Raw genomic sequence first — 14,119 nt, 5'->3', positions numbered from 1 at the left:
ACTCCAGTATATGCAAGAATCATCTAGAGGAAATGAGACCATCTGCATTTCCTCTTGTACTTTAAATATGTGTGTGTATATATATATATATATATTGAAAAGTACTGTTGAAATAAGGGAATTTCATCTGTGTTGCTGCATGGTGCTTCTGCCACAGATATTCTTGTAAAATTGCAGGTTCCACCACGCATCAAAACAAACAGGAGACTGGGCAAGGAATAGAGGGGGGAAGGAATATACTCCTTAATTTCCTTTCTTGGGTCTCTGTCTTTGAGTAGTCAGGCTGTGCTTGCTTGCGATGATATCAGCTTGCTGTGGGGAGGAATTATGACAGGGGCCTAAATTAGGCACCATGACTTCAGCGTCCAAGATAAGAAGGAAGAGGGAGGAAAGGAGGCCGGAGCTGCTGTTTAAAGTGCAGCAAATGGAATAACTGTCAGGATCGATCAATTACTGTATACAGAATAGAATTGTCAGGGGACTCGTCCCTTTGTTTTCAGGAAGAAAGAAGCAAAGTTCTTCATTTTTCATGATTTTAAGAACAAGGAAAAGTCTTCCAAATTATGGGAGGAGGAAAATAAAAAGGAAACTTCACTGCACAAGGCAACTAGCAAATGTTCAATGAGCACCTACTATGTGAATGGCACAGCAGAAGTCTATGTCTGCTGTGGACTGTGGAGTTGCACAGGTGGGGAGGTCACTGTGGCATTCTGACTCATGTCATGCTGGGATAATGTTTCAGTCTCACACACTATCGGTTGGTAACCTTTGTCTCTGGAGTTCCTCTCTTGCCCATACATTGTCTGAGGGTCATCCCTATGTGTTCAAATTTTAGGTGTTGCTCCCAACCTGGATAGTCTGTTTCATTTACCCATCCCTGAGTTTATCTATCTTACCTTCTCTCATTTACACCCTGAGTGGGATGGCAGAAAGAGTGCTGGTCCACCTTCAATGGCTACATTTGAGCAAAGCATTTCACTTCCAGTTTCCATTTTATTTATTTATTTTTTTTAGAAATAGCGATAGGAAACACCTACCCTGTATTATGAAGATTAAATGAAATAATGAAGAACCAGTGGATGGCATAATGGGTATGTTGCTGGACTCCCATGTAGCTGACCGCAGTTCAAGTCCCGGACCTGATGGCTTAAACTCACACCTGCGTGTGGGTGTGCGTGCCCAAGATCCCGAGAGGACAATAGAGAAGAGATTGTGGCGTGGCCATTCCCTCTGGGGGGTGATTTCTCACTTTCTGTCTATCTGTCTCTCTCTGTCTTTCTGGCGGACACACGTGCCCTTTAGCAAAAACCTCTCCAAAAAAAAGAAAAAAAGAAATGAAATAATGAATGTGAAATTTATTATAACTAGCTTAATCTTTTTTTATTCACGATAGAGGGCATATGTATGCATGTGTGTGTGTGTGAGACAGAGAAAGAGAGTGGGTGAGTGAGAGAGCGTGTGTGTGTATGTGTGCGTGTGTGTGTGTGAAAGAGATGAGCACCCTCTGCAGGGTATGGTTACACCATGATTCCCTGGGCACACACACGTGTGTTCAGTGTGTTTCAGGCTGATCAGACAGGGGATTCTAACTGTAGTCACCACATAGGATCAATTGTTCTTGAGTACCATGCTACCGCTATGCCAGGGACAGGCCCCACTATAGCTAATTTTCTTTCTTTTTCTTTCTTTCTTTCTCTCTTTCTTTCTTTCTTTCTTTCTTTCTTTCTTTCTTTCTTTCTTTCTTTCTTTCTTTCTTTCTTCTCTCTCTCTTTCTTTCTCTTTCCTTCTTTCTTTCTTTCTTTCATCTTTTTCTTTCTTTCTTCTTTGTTTCCTTCTTTCTTTCTTAGTTTTTGCTATAGGGCATATACACTAGCTGGAGGCAGAGACAGAGAGAGAGGGAGAGAGAGAGAGAAAGAGAAAGTGAGACTTACCCCCAGGATTGTGGCATGGCCACAATCTCCTCAGCTCTCTTCTTGGGATTTTGGGGATGCAGACACATACACCTTGTGTATTTTTCAAGCCACCAGTCTGGAACTTGAACGACACAGTTGACCATGTAGGATCCAGCTACCTTAATCTCCAAGGCCCCTGCTGGTCCCAATTTTTATTGAGAATTTAGCATATGCAGACATCATGCTGAATGCTCTGAGTACAATATCCCGTTTCATCCTTCCAACAGCCAGTAATGCTGTCATCCTCATTCACAGTGAGGAATCTGAGGCTAGCTGTGCTCAAATCACACAGCTAGTTTGTACAACTGTTAGGATCCAGTTCTATCTTACTCCAAAGTCCGTGTAAGTAACTACAGTACCACATTACCTCTGTAAACAATCCCATAAAACGCCATGTCGACAGAAGATAATTTTATTAGGATCATAGATAATACACCATCACACAGATCACATCATTTGCAGATAAGAAATACAGGACAATTAATTTACATAGAACAACAGTCTTTTACTGGTGAAAGGGATTTTTGAGATGAACCTAGGCATACAGTTTTCAAGCTCTGCTTCTCAGAGGCTTTGCTCTATTTAAGATTTATTATTATTTCTAGGTAGTGTTTTGTCTGAATAATAGTTCTGAAGCTTATTTTTTTCTAACTTATTCACTATTATTTTACAGTGCCCCCTTTTTTTTGTGGAATTTCACCAAAGGCTTAGAAGATAAAGAGACTCAAGGGTTTCTGACTTCTTTTTTATTTTTATTTTTTAGAGGTTTTTTGCTATAGGGTGCGTGCACTCGCCCGAAAGACAGAGAGAGACAAAGAGACATAAAGTGAGAAATCACCCCCCAGGGCAGATGGTCATGCTGCAATCCCTTCTCCTCCTTTCTCCTCCTGGGATCTTGGGCACACACGCACATGCGCCTGGTGTGAGTTCAAGCCACTGGGTCGGGTACTTGAACTGCAGTCGACCACATGGGAGTCCAGCGACATAGTCATTATGCCAACTGCTGGTCCCAAGGGTTCCTGACTTCCAATCCAGGACTTTAATTTTTTTTCTTTTAATTTTTTTTTTCCTTTTATGATAGAGTGCCTGCGTATACATGCGAGAAAGGGCAGGGAGAGAGAGAGAAGCACCCTCCACAAAGTCTGGTCAAATGCAATCCCCTTCATCCAGTCCCCACGCCTATAGATGTAGATGCACAAAGATTTGAGGGGTACCTCGAGCAGGGGCATCCCATCCAGCCATTGGTAGGGAGAGGTGGTGGTCAGGAAACCCTTTCTGGAAGCTGTTACATCTGAGGGGATAAACAAGACTAACAGAAGCTCTGGCCTCATTCTGACCTTGGGTAGGCTAGAACTTCATTTGTTGCTACATTTTCTAAGAGGTGGGCCATCTAGCAAGACTCACCCATAAGCCACAAACGGATCAAACCCCAAACCACATTGTCTCAAGGCTGTTGCTAACTAAAAGTTCTGCTGTCAATGACTATAAATAGTTTCTTTTCTTTTCTCTTCTTTTTTTTTTTTTTTTTTTTTGAGAGTTTTTTTGGTATAAGGAGCAAATGTTTTGCACCCACTGGGGAGAGACAGAAAGTGAGAAATTTTTTGCACCCACCAGAGAGATAGAGGCAGAAAGTGAGAAATCATCCCCCCCGGAGGGGGGAGCCACACTGCGATCCCTTCTCCTCCGTTCTCCTCTCAGGATTTTGGGCACACACGTACACATATCTGGCATGAGTTTCAAGCTCCCAGGTCCAGGACTTGAAATGTGGTTGACCATGTATGTGAGAGTCCAGCACGTTAACCACTATGCCACGTGCTGCCCCCTATAAATTGTAAGGAGTAATTTCTTACAATTATTTTTCTGAGAGATGAAAAGAGCTATTCCTCAGAAGCAGAGCTGGGTCAGCCATGTGGGATCTGGCTGTCTTAACCACTAGCCACAGAGTAAGCTGAGGTATACCCTTCTTAAAAAGCTTCAGATAGAAGTTTATCCATAAATGAGCTACAAGCAAGTGATTACATATTGCTTATTTGTTAAAACCCTGGTGAAGAGGGCGAGTAGGCTGTGTGATGGTTAAGGCACTGAACTCCTACATGGCCCACCGTGGTTCGAATCCTGGACCTTGGTGGCCTAAGAATCATGCTGGGTGCCTGTGTGTGTATGCCCGAAATCCCAGGAGGAGAATAGAGAAAGGACTGCGGCATAGCCATTCCCCCAGGGGAAACAGTGGTGATTTCTCATGTTCCCTTTCTCTGTCTGTCTCTGGCAAGCGCATGCACCCTATGGCAAAAACTTACAACAAAACGAAACAAAACAAAAACCGACCTCTGATAAATTGGGGCAGCATTTCGTGTGGTTGTTAAGGCACTGGACTCCCACATGGCCAACTGCAGTTGAGTCCCAGACCCAATGGCATAAAATCACACTGGGCACGTGTGCATGCATGCCCAAAATACTGAGAGAAGACTGGAGGAGAAGGGATTGTGGAGTGGCCATCCCCCTGGGATGTGATTTCTCATTTTCCTTCTTTCTGTCTTTGTCTCGCTCTCCCCAGAAAGTGCACATACCCTATGGCAAAAACAAAAACAAAAAAACTTAAAAAAAACCTGTTTGTTTATTTTAAATTAAGGAATCTGACAATGAGATAGGTATAGATAGCATTTTTAAATTATTTTATTTAAGTTTATTTATTTATTTATTTATTTTTAAATTTGAACAGAGAGCAGAAGAGAGAGAGAGGGAGTGAGAAAGCAAGCCACCAGGTCCAGGACTCAAACCACAGTAGGCCATGTGGGAGTCCAGTGCCCCTAGCCACCATGCCACCTGCTGGCCCCAATAGGTATAGATAGTATTAATAGCAGTAAATCATAATAAGCTTATATTTTTCCTATCAGAGCCTTTTAATTACATAAACAAATATTTTTCAATGCATTTGTATGCTAAATACTTTAGGGTAATATAAAAAAAGACACTGTAATTAAAAATTGTCTTAGTTTGGGGCCGGTAGGTGGCATGGTGATTAAGGTGCTGGATTCCCACATGGCCAACCTTGGTTCAAATCCTGGTCCTAGTGGTTTGCTTTTTCACTTCCCCTCTCTCTCTCTCTCTGTTGCTCTCTGATGAACACACATGCCCTATGTAAAAACTTAAATAATAATAATAATGATAATAACAAATTAAAATAAGTAAGTAAGTTTTAAAAACTGTCTTATGGGGCTGGCAGGTGGTTAAGGTGCTGGACTCCCCATGGTCAATCATGATTCGATTCCTGGACCTGGTGGCTTCCTTTCACACTTTCCCTTTCTCTCTGTCTCTCTGTCTCTCTTTGTCTCTTTTGCAAGTACATGTGCCTTACACCAAAAATCTCTCTCTAAAAAACCCCAACAAAACCTGTCTTGGTTCATTATTGTGTTGCTAACAGAAATACCCAAGACGGAGTGAATTAAAGAGAAATGGTAGTTACTTTTGACTCACAGTTCTGATGGCTGAGGAGCCCAAAGGCATCACGAGATGGTGAAAGACATAACAGCATGGCTAGTGGAAGCAGAGAGGACGGCAGGAGCATCCAAAGAGAGAGAGAAGGGTGCAGGCAGCCCTCGGTCTTTTGTAGCAACCAGCTCTCATGAGAACCAACCCCTCCTCACAAGAATAAAAACTCGTTGGGTCTCACAAGATATCATTAATCTATTCCCATGATGCAATCACCATGTTCCAGTCACTACCTAGTAGACATCACCATCTTCCAACATCACATTCCAAAATGTGAAGCTTTGGGAGACAAACCATTATCCACATCAGAACAAAAACATATGTATGGTTATAAATGCACACACACACACACACATGCACACACGCGGTTAAGACTGAAAAAAGAAGTAAGATAGCCCAGGGATGCCATTTTTTGCTAAATGGATTGCACAGAAAATAAAATGCAGATATAGTCAGAAGGCATGGAGAAAGAAGCATTTGATTGAAGTCGTGAAGTGCAGGTGAAATGTTGATAGGCATAATAGATGGGGAGGCATAACTTCTATTAAAGTTCCAGAAGCAGAAACCAAAGCACATGTGAGGCACAGAGAAGAGATTATCATAGATTTGATGGATAGCAGTGACTTAGTTTAGTGGTTATTATTCATGAATGGGGAGAGAGTAGGAAATTATGTAGGCGGCAATGAGGCAAAAAATAGCATGTGTAGTTTTAAAAGTTCCCTAAGAAATTCTGTTACATGTTTTCACTGGAACATTTGAAAAATCAATTTAAATGTGTTATATTTAACTGTTTATTGAAAATATTCAAATACATGTATAATTATAATAATTATTATTTTTTTGGCCTGGAGTAGACTTCAAATTTTGATGCACCCAGAACATCTTTTAGACTAAAAATAAGATTTTATTTTGCATGACTGTGATTGGTATGATATACTTAGAAAATGGCCAGTAGACAATTGCTAACTTATTGTCAACACCTTAAGAGAGGTTCACAGAATAAGTTTATGGTAGGCAGAATTCTAAAGATAGCCACCAAGATTTATGTCCCTTGGTTTTTCAATCAAACACTAATCTAGGCAATGCTATGAAGAGATTTTGTCAATATGTTATAGTCTCAAGTTAGCTGACCTTGAGATAGAGAGATAACCCTTGAAAACAAGGAATTTCAGGGCCAGCCATAGGTGTGGTAGCTAAGGCACTGGATCCCACATGGCTGGCTATGTGGTTTGAATCTTAGATCCAGTGGTTTGAAAAACATGCAGGCTGGTGTGTGAGCACACCCAAAATCCTGAGAAGAGAATGGAGAAGGGGATTGAAGTTTGGCCTTTCCTCTTGGAGGGTGCTTTCTCACTTTCTCTCTCTCTTTCTGGCTCTGGCAAGTGCATACACCCTATAGCAATTTTTTTTAAAAGTAGGTTTCTATGGCTAGTAACAGAAGAGGACACCAAGAGATTCAAAGTATGAGAAGGACTCATTGGGGTATTGCTGACTTTGAAGATGGAGAAGACCACATGGAAAGAAATGTGGATCAGAGAGGGACAGAGAGTGGCCTCTGAATGATGGTCAGTAAGGAAATGGGACCTCAGAGACAAGAAATTGGATTCTACCAACAAAGAGACCTGAATGGGGCCAGTCTTCGATGTGGTGGTTAAGGTAGCTGGGTCCCACGTGGCCAACTACGTGGTTCCAGTCCCAACCTGGTGTCACACACGGTGTTGTCCCATGCTCTTCTAGTTCATCTTCTTGGGAAGCTCCTTCTGTGTCAAGAGTCTTTCAGAGACACAGCTCCTTCCATCTTAGATGTCCCATCACTTCTCAGAGGTTACTGTATAAAAGGAAAGCAGACCAGAAAGATAGAATGCCAGAGACCCTAATGCTCCCACTTTTGTGATCTGAGCTCCTTACCACAGTATTCAAAGCCCTCCAAGATCTGGAGCCTACCAAAATCTGACAGAGGCCTAAACCTGGTGGTAAACGTCATGAATAGAACTTTTCCATTCTCACTAAGTCAGAAAGGGATTTGCAAGGATTCTTACTCCTGGGGTGCTGTAGGGTTGAACTATTAGAAAGAATTGGCCCTCTGCCATGGAACTTTCTCCAAAGCCACTTCGAATTATTGCTCGTTGGTCCTTGAAAGTCAGTAGAAGATTCAACTTCAAACTTAGAAAAAAACAACAATAAATAAATAAGGAAAGAAATCTGGAAGCTCTAAGAAACTCTTGGAAAAATGCAAACGCTTACTGTTGTGGTTTGGGGTTACAAAGAAGCAGGCAAGAACTTAGACTAATTCTAGGATGAATGAGAAAACAAAACTGGAACAAATTAAAGATTGTACTTGTCCCTTGGGAATGTGGAGAGCAAAAGGTCACATCCATGAGTGACCACTGCTTGGATTGACGAGTCTCTACTACACAAAATATGGGTTATACACTTTTGTGTGTGTTTATGGTACATTGAAATGCTGTCTTTATATGTATATGCATGTATGTATGCAGGCATGTGTGTGTGTTCTTCTGCCGATTTTTATATTTTTTAGAGAGATTTTTGCTATAGGGCGCATGCACTCACTGGAGAGACTGAGAGGAAGTGTGAGGGATGGACACACTGCAATCTCTTATCCTCTATTATCCTTTCAGGATTTTGGGCATGCACACACACATGCCTGGCATGTTTTAAGCCACTGGGTCTGGGACTCAAACTGTGGTCAACTATGGTTGGAGTCCAGCAATGTAACCATTATGCCATCTGCTGGTCCTGGCAATTTCCTTTTAAAAGTCCTTCAACAGAGGCACTTCTTTCTGGAAAAGGCATAAAGACTTCAACTAGAGAAAAGGAAGAAGTTGGTCCAAACATTCAGGTGAAGCACCACTGATGGCATATGGTTGCCCCATCATGAAGCAAGAGGACCCATAGTATGTCCCCATTTTAGTCAGTATTGGCTGCAGACTTCCCAAGAGTCTTGAGGGAAGGGGCTGCCTCCTGCCATTTGAGTAAGGTGGCTGTGAGTTCTTTGGCTGTGTGTTCTATAAGCTATTAGCAGCCCAGACTCAGCCACCGAGCAGGAAGGGAATCTGTGTGGGTACCAATAACGATGACTACATCGGAGTTGAACTCTATAGAGGAATAACAATCATGGAGTGCTGCAAATACAAACAGAGACAGAGGACTTGATTCTTTCATTCTGCATTTACTGAGCACCCACTATGCCAATAATACTGCTAGGCACTAAAGACACAAAAACCAGAAGAAGTCATTCTGTATCCTCATACTGTCAGTGAAGGAATTTGCTAGAGTAAATACAGGAAGTCCTGATTACAAGACTACACATGCATATGGTGTACCTGCTAAATGAGTGTCCCACACTAAGTATTAGGGAAACAACAAAGATGTGTAAGTCTGTCATCTGCCTTTGAGAAGATAACAAATGAAGGGAAATAAACAAGAATACAAAGTATGCTGTATATCGCATGTCATAAGAAGCAGTATTAGGACAGCCCAAGAAGAAAGAGATCACCAACCGGAGAAATGATGGAAATCTGAGAACTGGTATTGGAGTTCACCCTTAAAGGATAGGAAGAATATCAACATTTATCAGTAGGTAAAAGTGTATCTCAAATTGAGAGAACAGTTCAAGGAAAGGTAAGGTGGAAAATGGTTTCACATATATTTTTCTCTGTGATTGCCAAATTAAATTAAAATTTTGCCAAAGTAGCAAATTGTTTCAAGTAGGGAAGCTGTATAAGATGAGCCGAGAGAAGTAGACAGCACGTAGAACTTCAAAACTAGGAGACAGGACTTCTGGATTAAATCCTTAAAACAATAGAGAGCCATGGGACCAGCAGTTGATGTAATGCCTATGTCACTGGACTCCCATGTAGTTGACCGTGGTTCGAGTCCCGGACCTGGGGCCTTAAACTCACCCCGGGCACATGTGTGTGTGTGCCCAAGATCCTGAGAGGAGAATGGAGGAGAAGGGATTGTGGTGTGGCCATGCCCCCGGGGCGTGATTTCCTGCTTTCTGTCTCTCTGTCTTTCTGGTGAGTGCATGCGCCCTATAGAAAAAAACTCTTAAAAAAACAAAAACAAAAACAAAAAAACACACACACAACACATAGCCATAAATGTATTATGAAGAGTAAAAATTAATAATCAAATTTGTCTAGTGGAAGAGAAAATAGACAATGCATACTACATTAATTGAAACAGAAGCTAATAAAACTCATTGACACAGAGAGTAAATCCCATTGGAAACTATGGACTTAATAATAATGTTTCAATACTAGTTCATCAATTGAGCTAAAAGTATCACATCATTACAAGATGTTAATAATAGGGAAACTAGGGAGTGGGAGGAAAAGAATACATGGAAACTCTGTATCTTCTGCTCAATTCTTCTATAAACCTAAAACTTCTCTTAAACATCTATTAATTTAAAAAAATTTATTGACCAGCAGGTGGTGTGGTAGTTAAGGGCACTGGACTCTCACATGGCTGACCACAGTTCAAGTCCTGAACCTGGCGGCTTGCCTTTTCATTTTCCACCTCTCTCTCACTCTGTCCCTATCTGGTCAAATTAAAAAAAAAAATAAGTAAATAAATAATGTTTAATTTACAATAAAAATTTAAAAACCAAAAAGCTTTTAAAAGAGATTTATTTCTCTATTTACATTTGTTATTGTTTTTTAATTTGACCAGAGAGAGAGAGAAAGGGAAAGCAAGAAAGCAAGCCACCAGGTTTGGGACTTGACCCGTGGTCGGCCATGTGGGAATACAGCACTCTTAACCACCATGCCACCTGTGACCCCTGAAAATCAAAATACTTTAACATGTACATTGGTCTTACCAAGCCAATTTTTACTCATTCCCCATAATCTCAATTTAAACATAGGGTATATACCTCCATGTCCCTCCATTGGCTTGGATTCTTTCTATGTTGTTTCAATCACCCTGGACTCATTTTTGGTTCTATTATTATACTTATAAGATGAATTACTGCTCTTATTGTACTGTGATGTGAATGACAAATAAATATTATACAAGGTCACTAGTAAAAAGATATTAAGCATATTGTGTATAAAGCTATTATTTGTCTTATTCACCCTCAAATTTGTACCACCCAGAGAGTGACTTGTAGAAGATATTCAATAAATATTGATTGATTCCATGTTCTCATTACAAATTATTTTACCATAGATGTGCGATAAAGCTTAAGAATATTAATGCTTAAGAATATTGGCTTGGAAATAAGACAACCCTTTTCTGGTATATTAACTCTTCCTTTCAAATTTGCCTTGTGATATTGACCAATTACTTCTGTATCTCTAAAATTTTATTCTGCTCTGCAAATTGGAAATAAAAATAGTTCCTACTCCACAGGATTACTATGAAAAATAAATATGATATTATGTGGTCTTATCCCAGGTTCCCTAAAAAACAGAGTTTGATGCGAGGACTAAATGCCAGTGCTTATGAAGCAGGCCAATTTAAGCGTTAGCAGCACTACAGCCATTTTGAAAATAAGAAATACCTCTAATGAGAACAATCTGACACGTACTGAGTCATAGGGAGCTCTATTTGCCACCGGTCAGATAAGAAAGTAGGAATGGGTATTTGAAGGCATCAGGATAATTGACTCTGATTGATTGTAGTGAGGAATGATTTGCTTGTACGTGTATCTTGTACCTACAAATACCCAAAACATGTTGAGATTTTGAGGTAGTTTGATGGTGTTTGCCGACTGTCTCCCTGTAACTGGTTACAGAAATAAACTCCCTTATTCTCCAAAAAAGAAAAAAAGAGAGAGAAAGAAAGAAGAAGAGAGAAAGAAAGAAGAAATGAGAGAAAAAGGAAGGAAGGAAGGGAAGAAGGAAGGAACGAAGGAAGATGGAAAGAAGACATCACATGTGTGGTTGCTTGCCCGAAATCCTGAGAAGAGAATGAAGGGACTGTGTTGCGGCCATCCCCACCTGGCGGGTACTTTCTTACTTTCCCTCTCTTCTCTGTCTCTGATGAATGCACAGGCCCTATAGCAAAATTTTTAAAATGAACAAATAAACAAAATACCTGACTGAGTTATTTCCCATTTTACTAGATGGAGGATGAAAAAGCTAAGAAGTCGGTTGCTAAGAAGAAACCTGAAGTCAAAAATGCTGATACCAGTGGCAAGGTTAAAAAGGGTGATCCCCAAGGCTAAAAGGCCCCAAAAGGGGAAGTCCCATTACAGCTAAAATCCAGTCCTAGTCTGAGGAAGTGGCAGGTGCTCCCAATCTACCATCTATTCCAGAAAGGCCACGGACAAAAGGAAATATTCAGCCACTGAATTCAGGGTTGAAAAGAAAAAGAAGGTTTTTGCCACTCATGAAACCTGTTGGTGGTGACAAGAATGGTGGGAGGTGGGTGGTTCACCTTCACAAATGCCTGGGTATTATCCTACTGAGGAGGTGCCTGGAAAGCTGCTGAGCCACGGCAAAGATCTCTCAGTCAGCATGTGAGAGAGCTGTGAGCCAGCATCACTCCTGGGACCACTCTGATTGTCCTCACTGGTGCCACAGAGGCAAGAGGGTGGTTTCCTGAAGCAGCTGAAGAATGGCTTGCTACTTGCGACTAGGCCTCTGTTCCTCAATCGAGTTTCACTGAGTAGGATGCACCAGAAATTTGTCATTGCCATCTCCACAAAAATTGATACTGATGATGTAAAACTCCCAAACACCTCACTGAGCTTACTTCAAGAAGCATTAGCTACGGAAGCCCAGACACAAGGAAGGTGAGATCTTTGCCACAGAGAAAGAGAATCGCAAGATTATAGATCAGTGCAAGGCTGATCAGAAAGCTACCTGTGATCCATATTTGCCCTGACAAAAGGAGTTTATCCTCACAAATTGGTGTTCTGAATTTCTTTCTTTCTTGTTTTTTTGTTTGTTTGTTTTTGTTTTTGTTTTGTTATTCTATAGGGTGCATGAGGTTTCCAGAGAGATAGAGTGAGAAATCACCCTCCAGGTGGGATGGCCATACTGTAATCCGTTCTCAGTCTGCTCACTGGATTTTGGGCACACGCGCGCGCACGCACACACGTGCGCAGTGTAATTTTCAAGCAGTGGCATCTGGGACCTAAACCAGAGAGTCAACCATGTGGGATCCAGCACTCTAACCTCCACACCACCTGCTAGCCTGGTGTTCTAAGTGTCTTACCAAAAACTTAATTAAATAACTGGTTAAAAAAAAAATAGCTGAATAAAGTTGGAAGCTGATTCTTTCTGAGAGCTTCCAAATAAAAACCCAGTCTCACCAACACTGATTTTGGCCTTGTGGATCTCTACATAGTGCAGTGAGCCAGCCTAGACTTTGACCCCACAGAACTACATGCTAACAAATAAATGCGCTGAGCTGCTAAGTTTGTGGTGATTTGTTACATAGCAATAGAAAGGTATTGTAAACAGATATCTGAATTCAGCTTAAGCTGAGGTTGTACAACTGAGGGCTCAGTTCTAATCCTCCAGGAACACTTTCTTAGTCACTGAGTGGCTCGTTTCTCCTCTCTATTCCTAGGGAAGTCCCATAGGAATGTCTATTCTTCTAAAGTCAAATATTACAGATTGATGGCAAAAATCAGGCCCTTAGAGTTTCTGCTTCTAAGTGCAAGAGAGTATAGGAGGAGGTGGTATGCAATCCAGATTTTCAGGAACTTTCCTATAAATGAATGCAAATGTTCTGGAATATTAACAAATGACTATCGATTTCTCTTCATAAACAGGAACCCAGGACAACCTTCTATTGCTAAGATCAAGGTTAAAGATCTGTGAGTGACAGCCCGGCCAGTGTGCTATCGCAACATAATGGACAAACCAGAAGGACTAGTGTGACTCCTAAAGGTATAACCGAGACCCTTCCAGTAGAGTCTGTTTTACTCTTAGTGTAGTTATTCCTCCATTACTCCAGCTTTCACGCTGCCCTTAGCCGATGAGTGACCATGGCAGAGTGTGAAAGCCTTTCCCTTCTCTCCTTCCCTCACTCTCTCTTTATTTTTATATTTATTTACTTATTTCTTCTATGAACACAAGATATAAAGATAGAGACAGAGAGATAGTACCCTGAACAGGGGCTGGATGTCGCAATCCACCCCCTTAAAATTAGAAATCACAAGGGGGAAGCCAGGACAGGGTCAGTGGTGATTCTTGAGCAACATGAAAGTTTGATAACTGTCAGTAGCCTTTCTGAACTACTTCAAAGTCCTGTTTCCTTCCTTCTTCCTTTGTGTGACAAGGTTCAGGACAGTTCAGGACACACTACCCCCAAATATGGTACCTTTGGAACTGTGGAAACAGCAGACACAGAGACACCAAGAAGAATCTGCACAAACAGGCCTTGCTAAGGTGCCTCCAGTTTATCACCACTGATCACAGACCTGTCTTCCAACCACACTTCTACGCAACTGTCTGTAAAAATGCACCATTTTCCTTGTTTCTTTTTCACTTCTGAAAGTTCCCATGCACATAATACATATATTAAACAAATTTGTTTGCTTTTTTTCTTGTTAATCTGTTCTTTTAGCATTTTTTTTTTTTAGCAAGATTTTTGCTATAGGGAGCATGTGCTCACTGGAGAGACAGGGAGAGATAGAGACAGAAAGCTATTTGCTGGTACCTGCTAAACTGTCTTTAAAAAAAAGTAGGGTCTCA

The 14,119-nt window shown here is 41.1% G+C and overlaps 1 long non-coding RNA gene and 1 pseudogene across 1 annotated transcript; both read left to right on the top strand.

Annotated features, from left to right (window-relative positions):
• Nucleotides 1-11,801: 11,801 nt before the first annotated feature.
• Nucleotides 11,802-12,299, top strand: LOC102483576 (60S ribosomal protein L6 pseudogene; annotated as a pseudogene).
• A 493-nt stretch (nucleotides 12,300-12,792) lies between these two features.
• On the top strand, nucleotides 12,793-13,768 carry LOC106736144 (uncharacterized). The gene is made up of 3 exons (XR_001371244.1): nucleotides 12,793-12,867; nucleotides 13,195-13,312; nucleotides 13,705-13,768. It is a non-coding gene; the product is annotated as an uncharacterized LOC106736144 (long non-coding RNA).
• The last annotated feature ends 351 nt before the right edge of the window (nucleotides 13,769-14,119 follow it).

This window comes from Tupaia chinensis, unplaced genomic scaffold (genome assembly GCF_000334495.1).
Source record: "Tupaia chinensis unplaced genomic scaffold, TupChi_1.0 Scaffold000661_1, whole genome shotgun sequence".
In the NCBI taxonomy this organism is placed as follows: Eukaryota; Metazoa; Chordata; class Mammalia; order Scandentia; family Tupaiidae; genus Tupaia; species Tupaia belangeri.
This window is presented reverse-complemented; position numbering and strand designations above follow the sequence as displayed.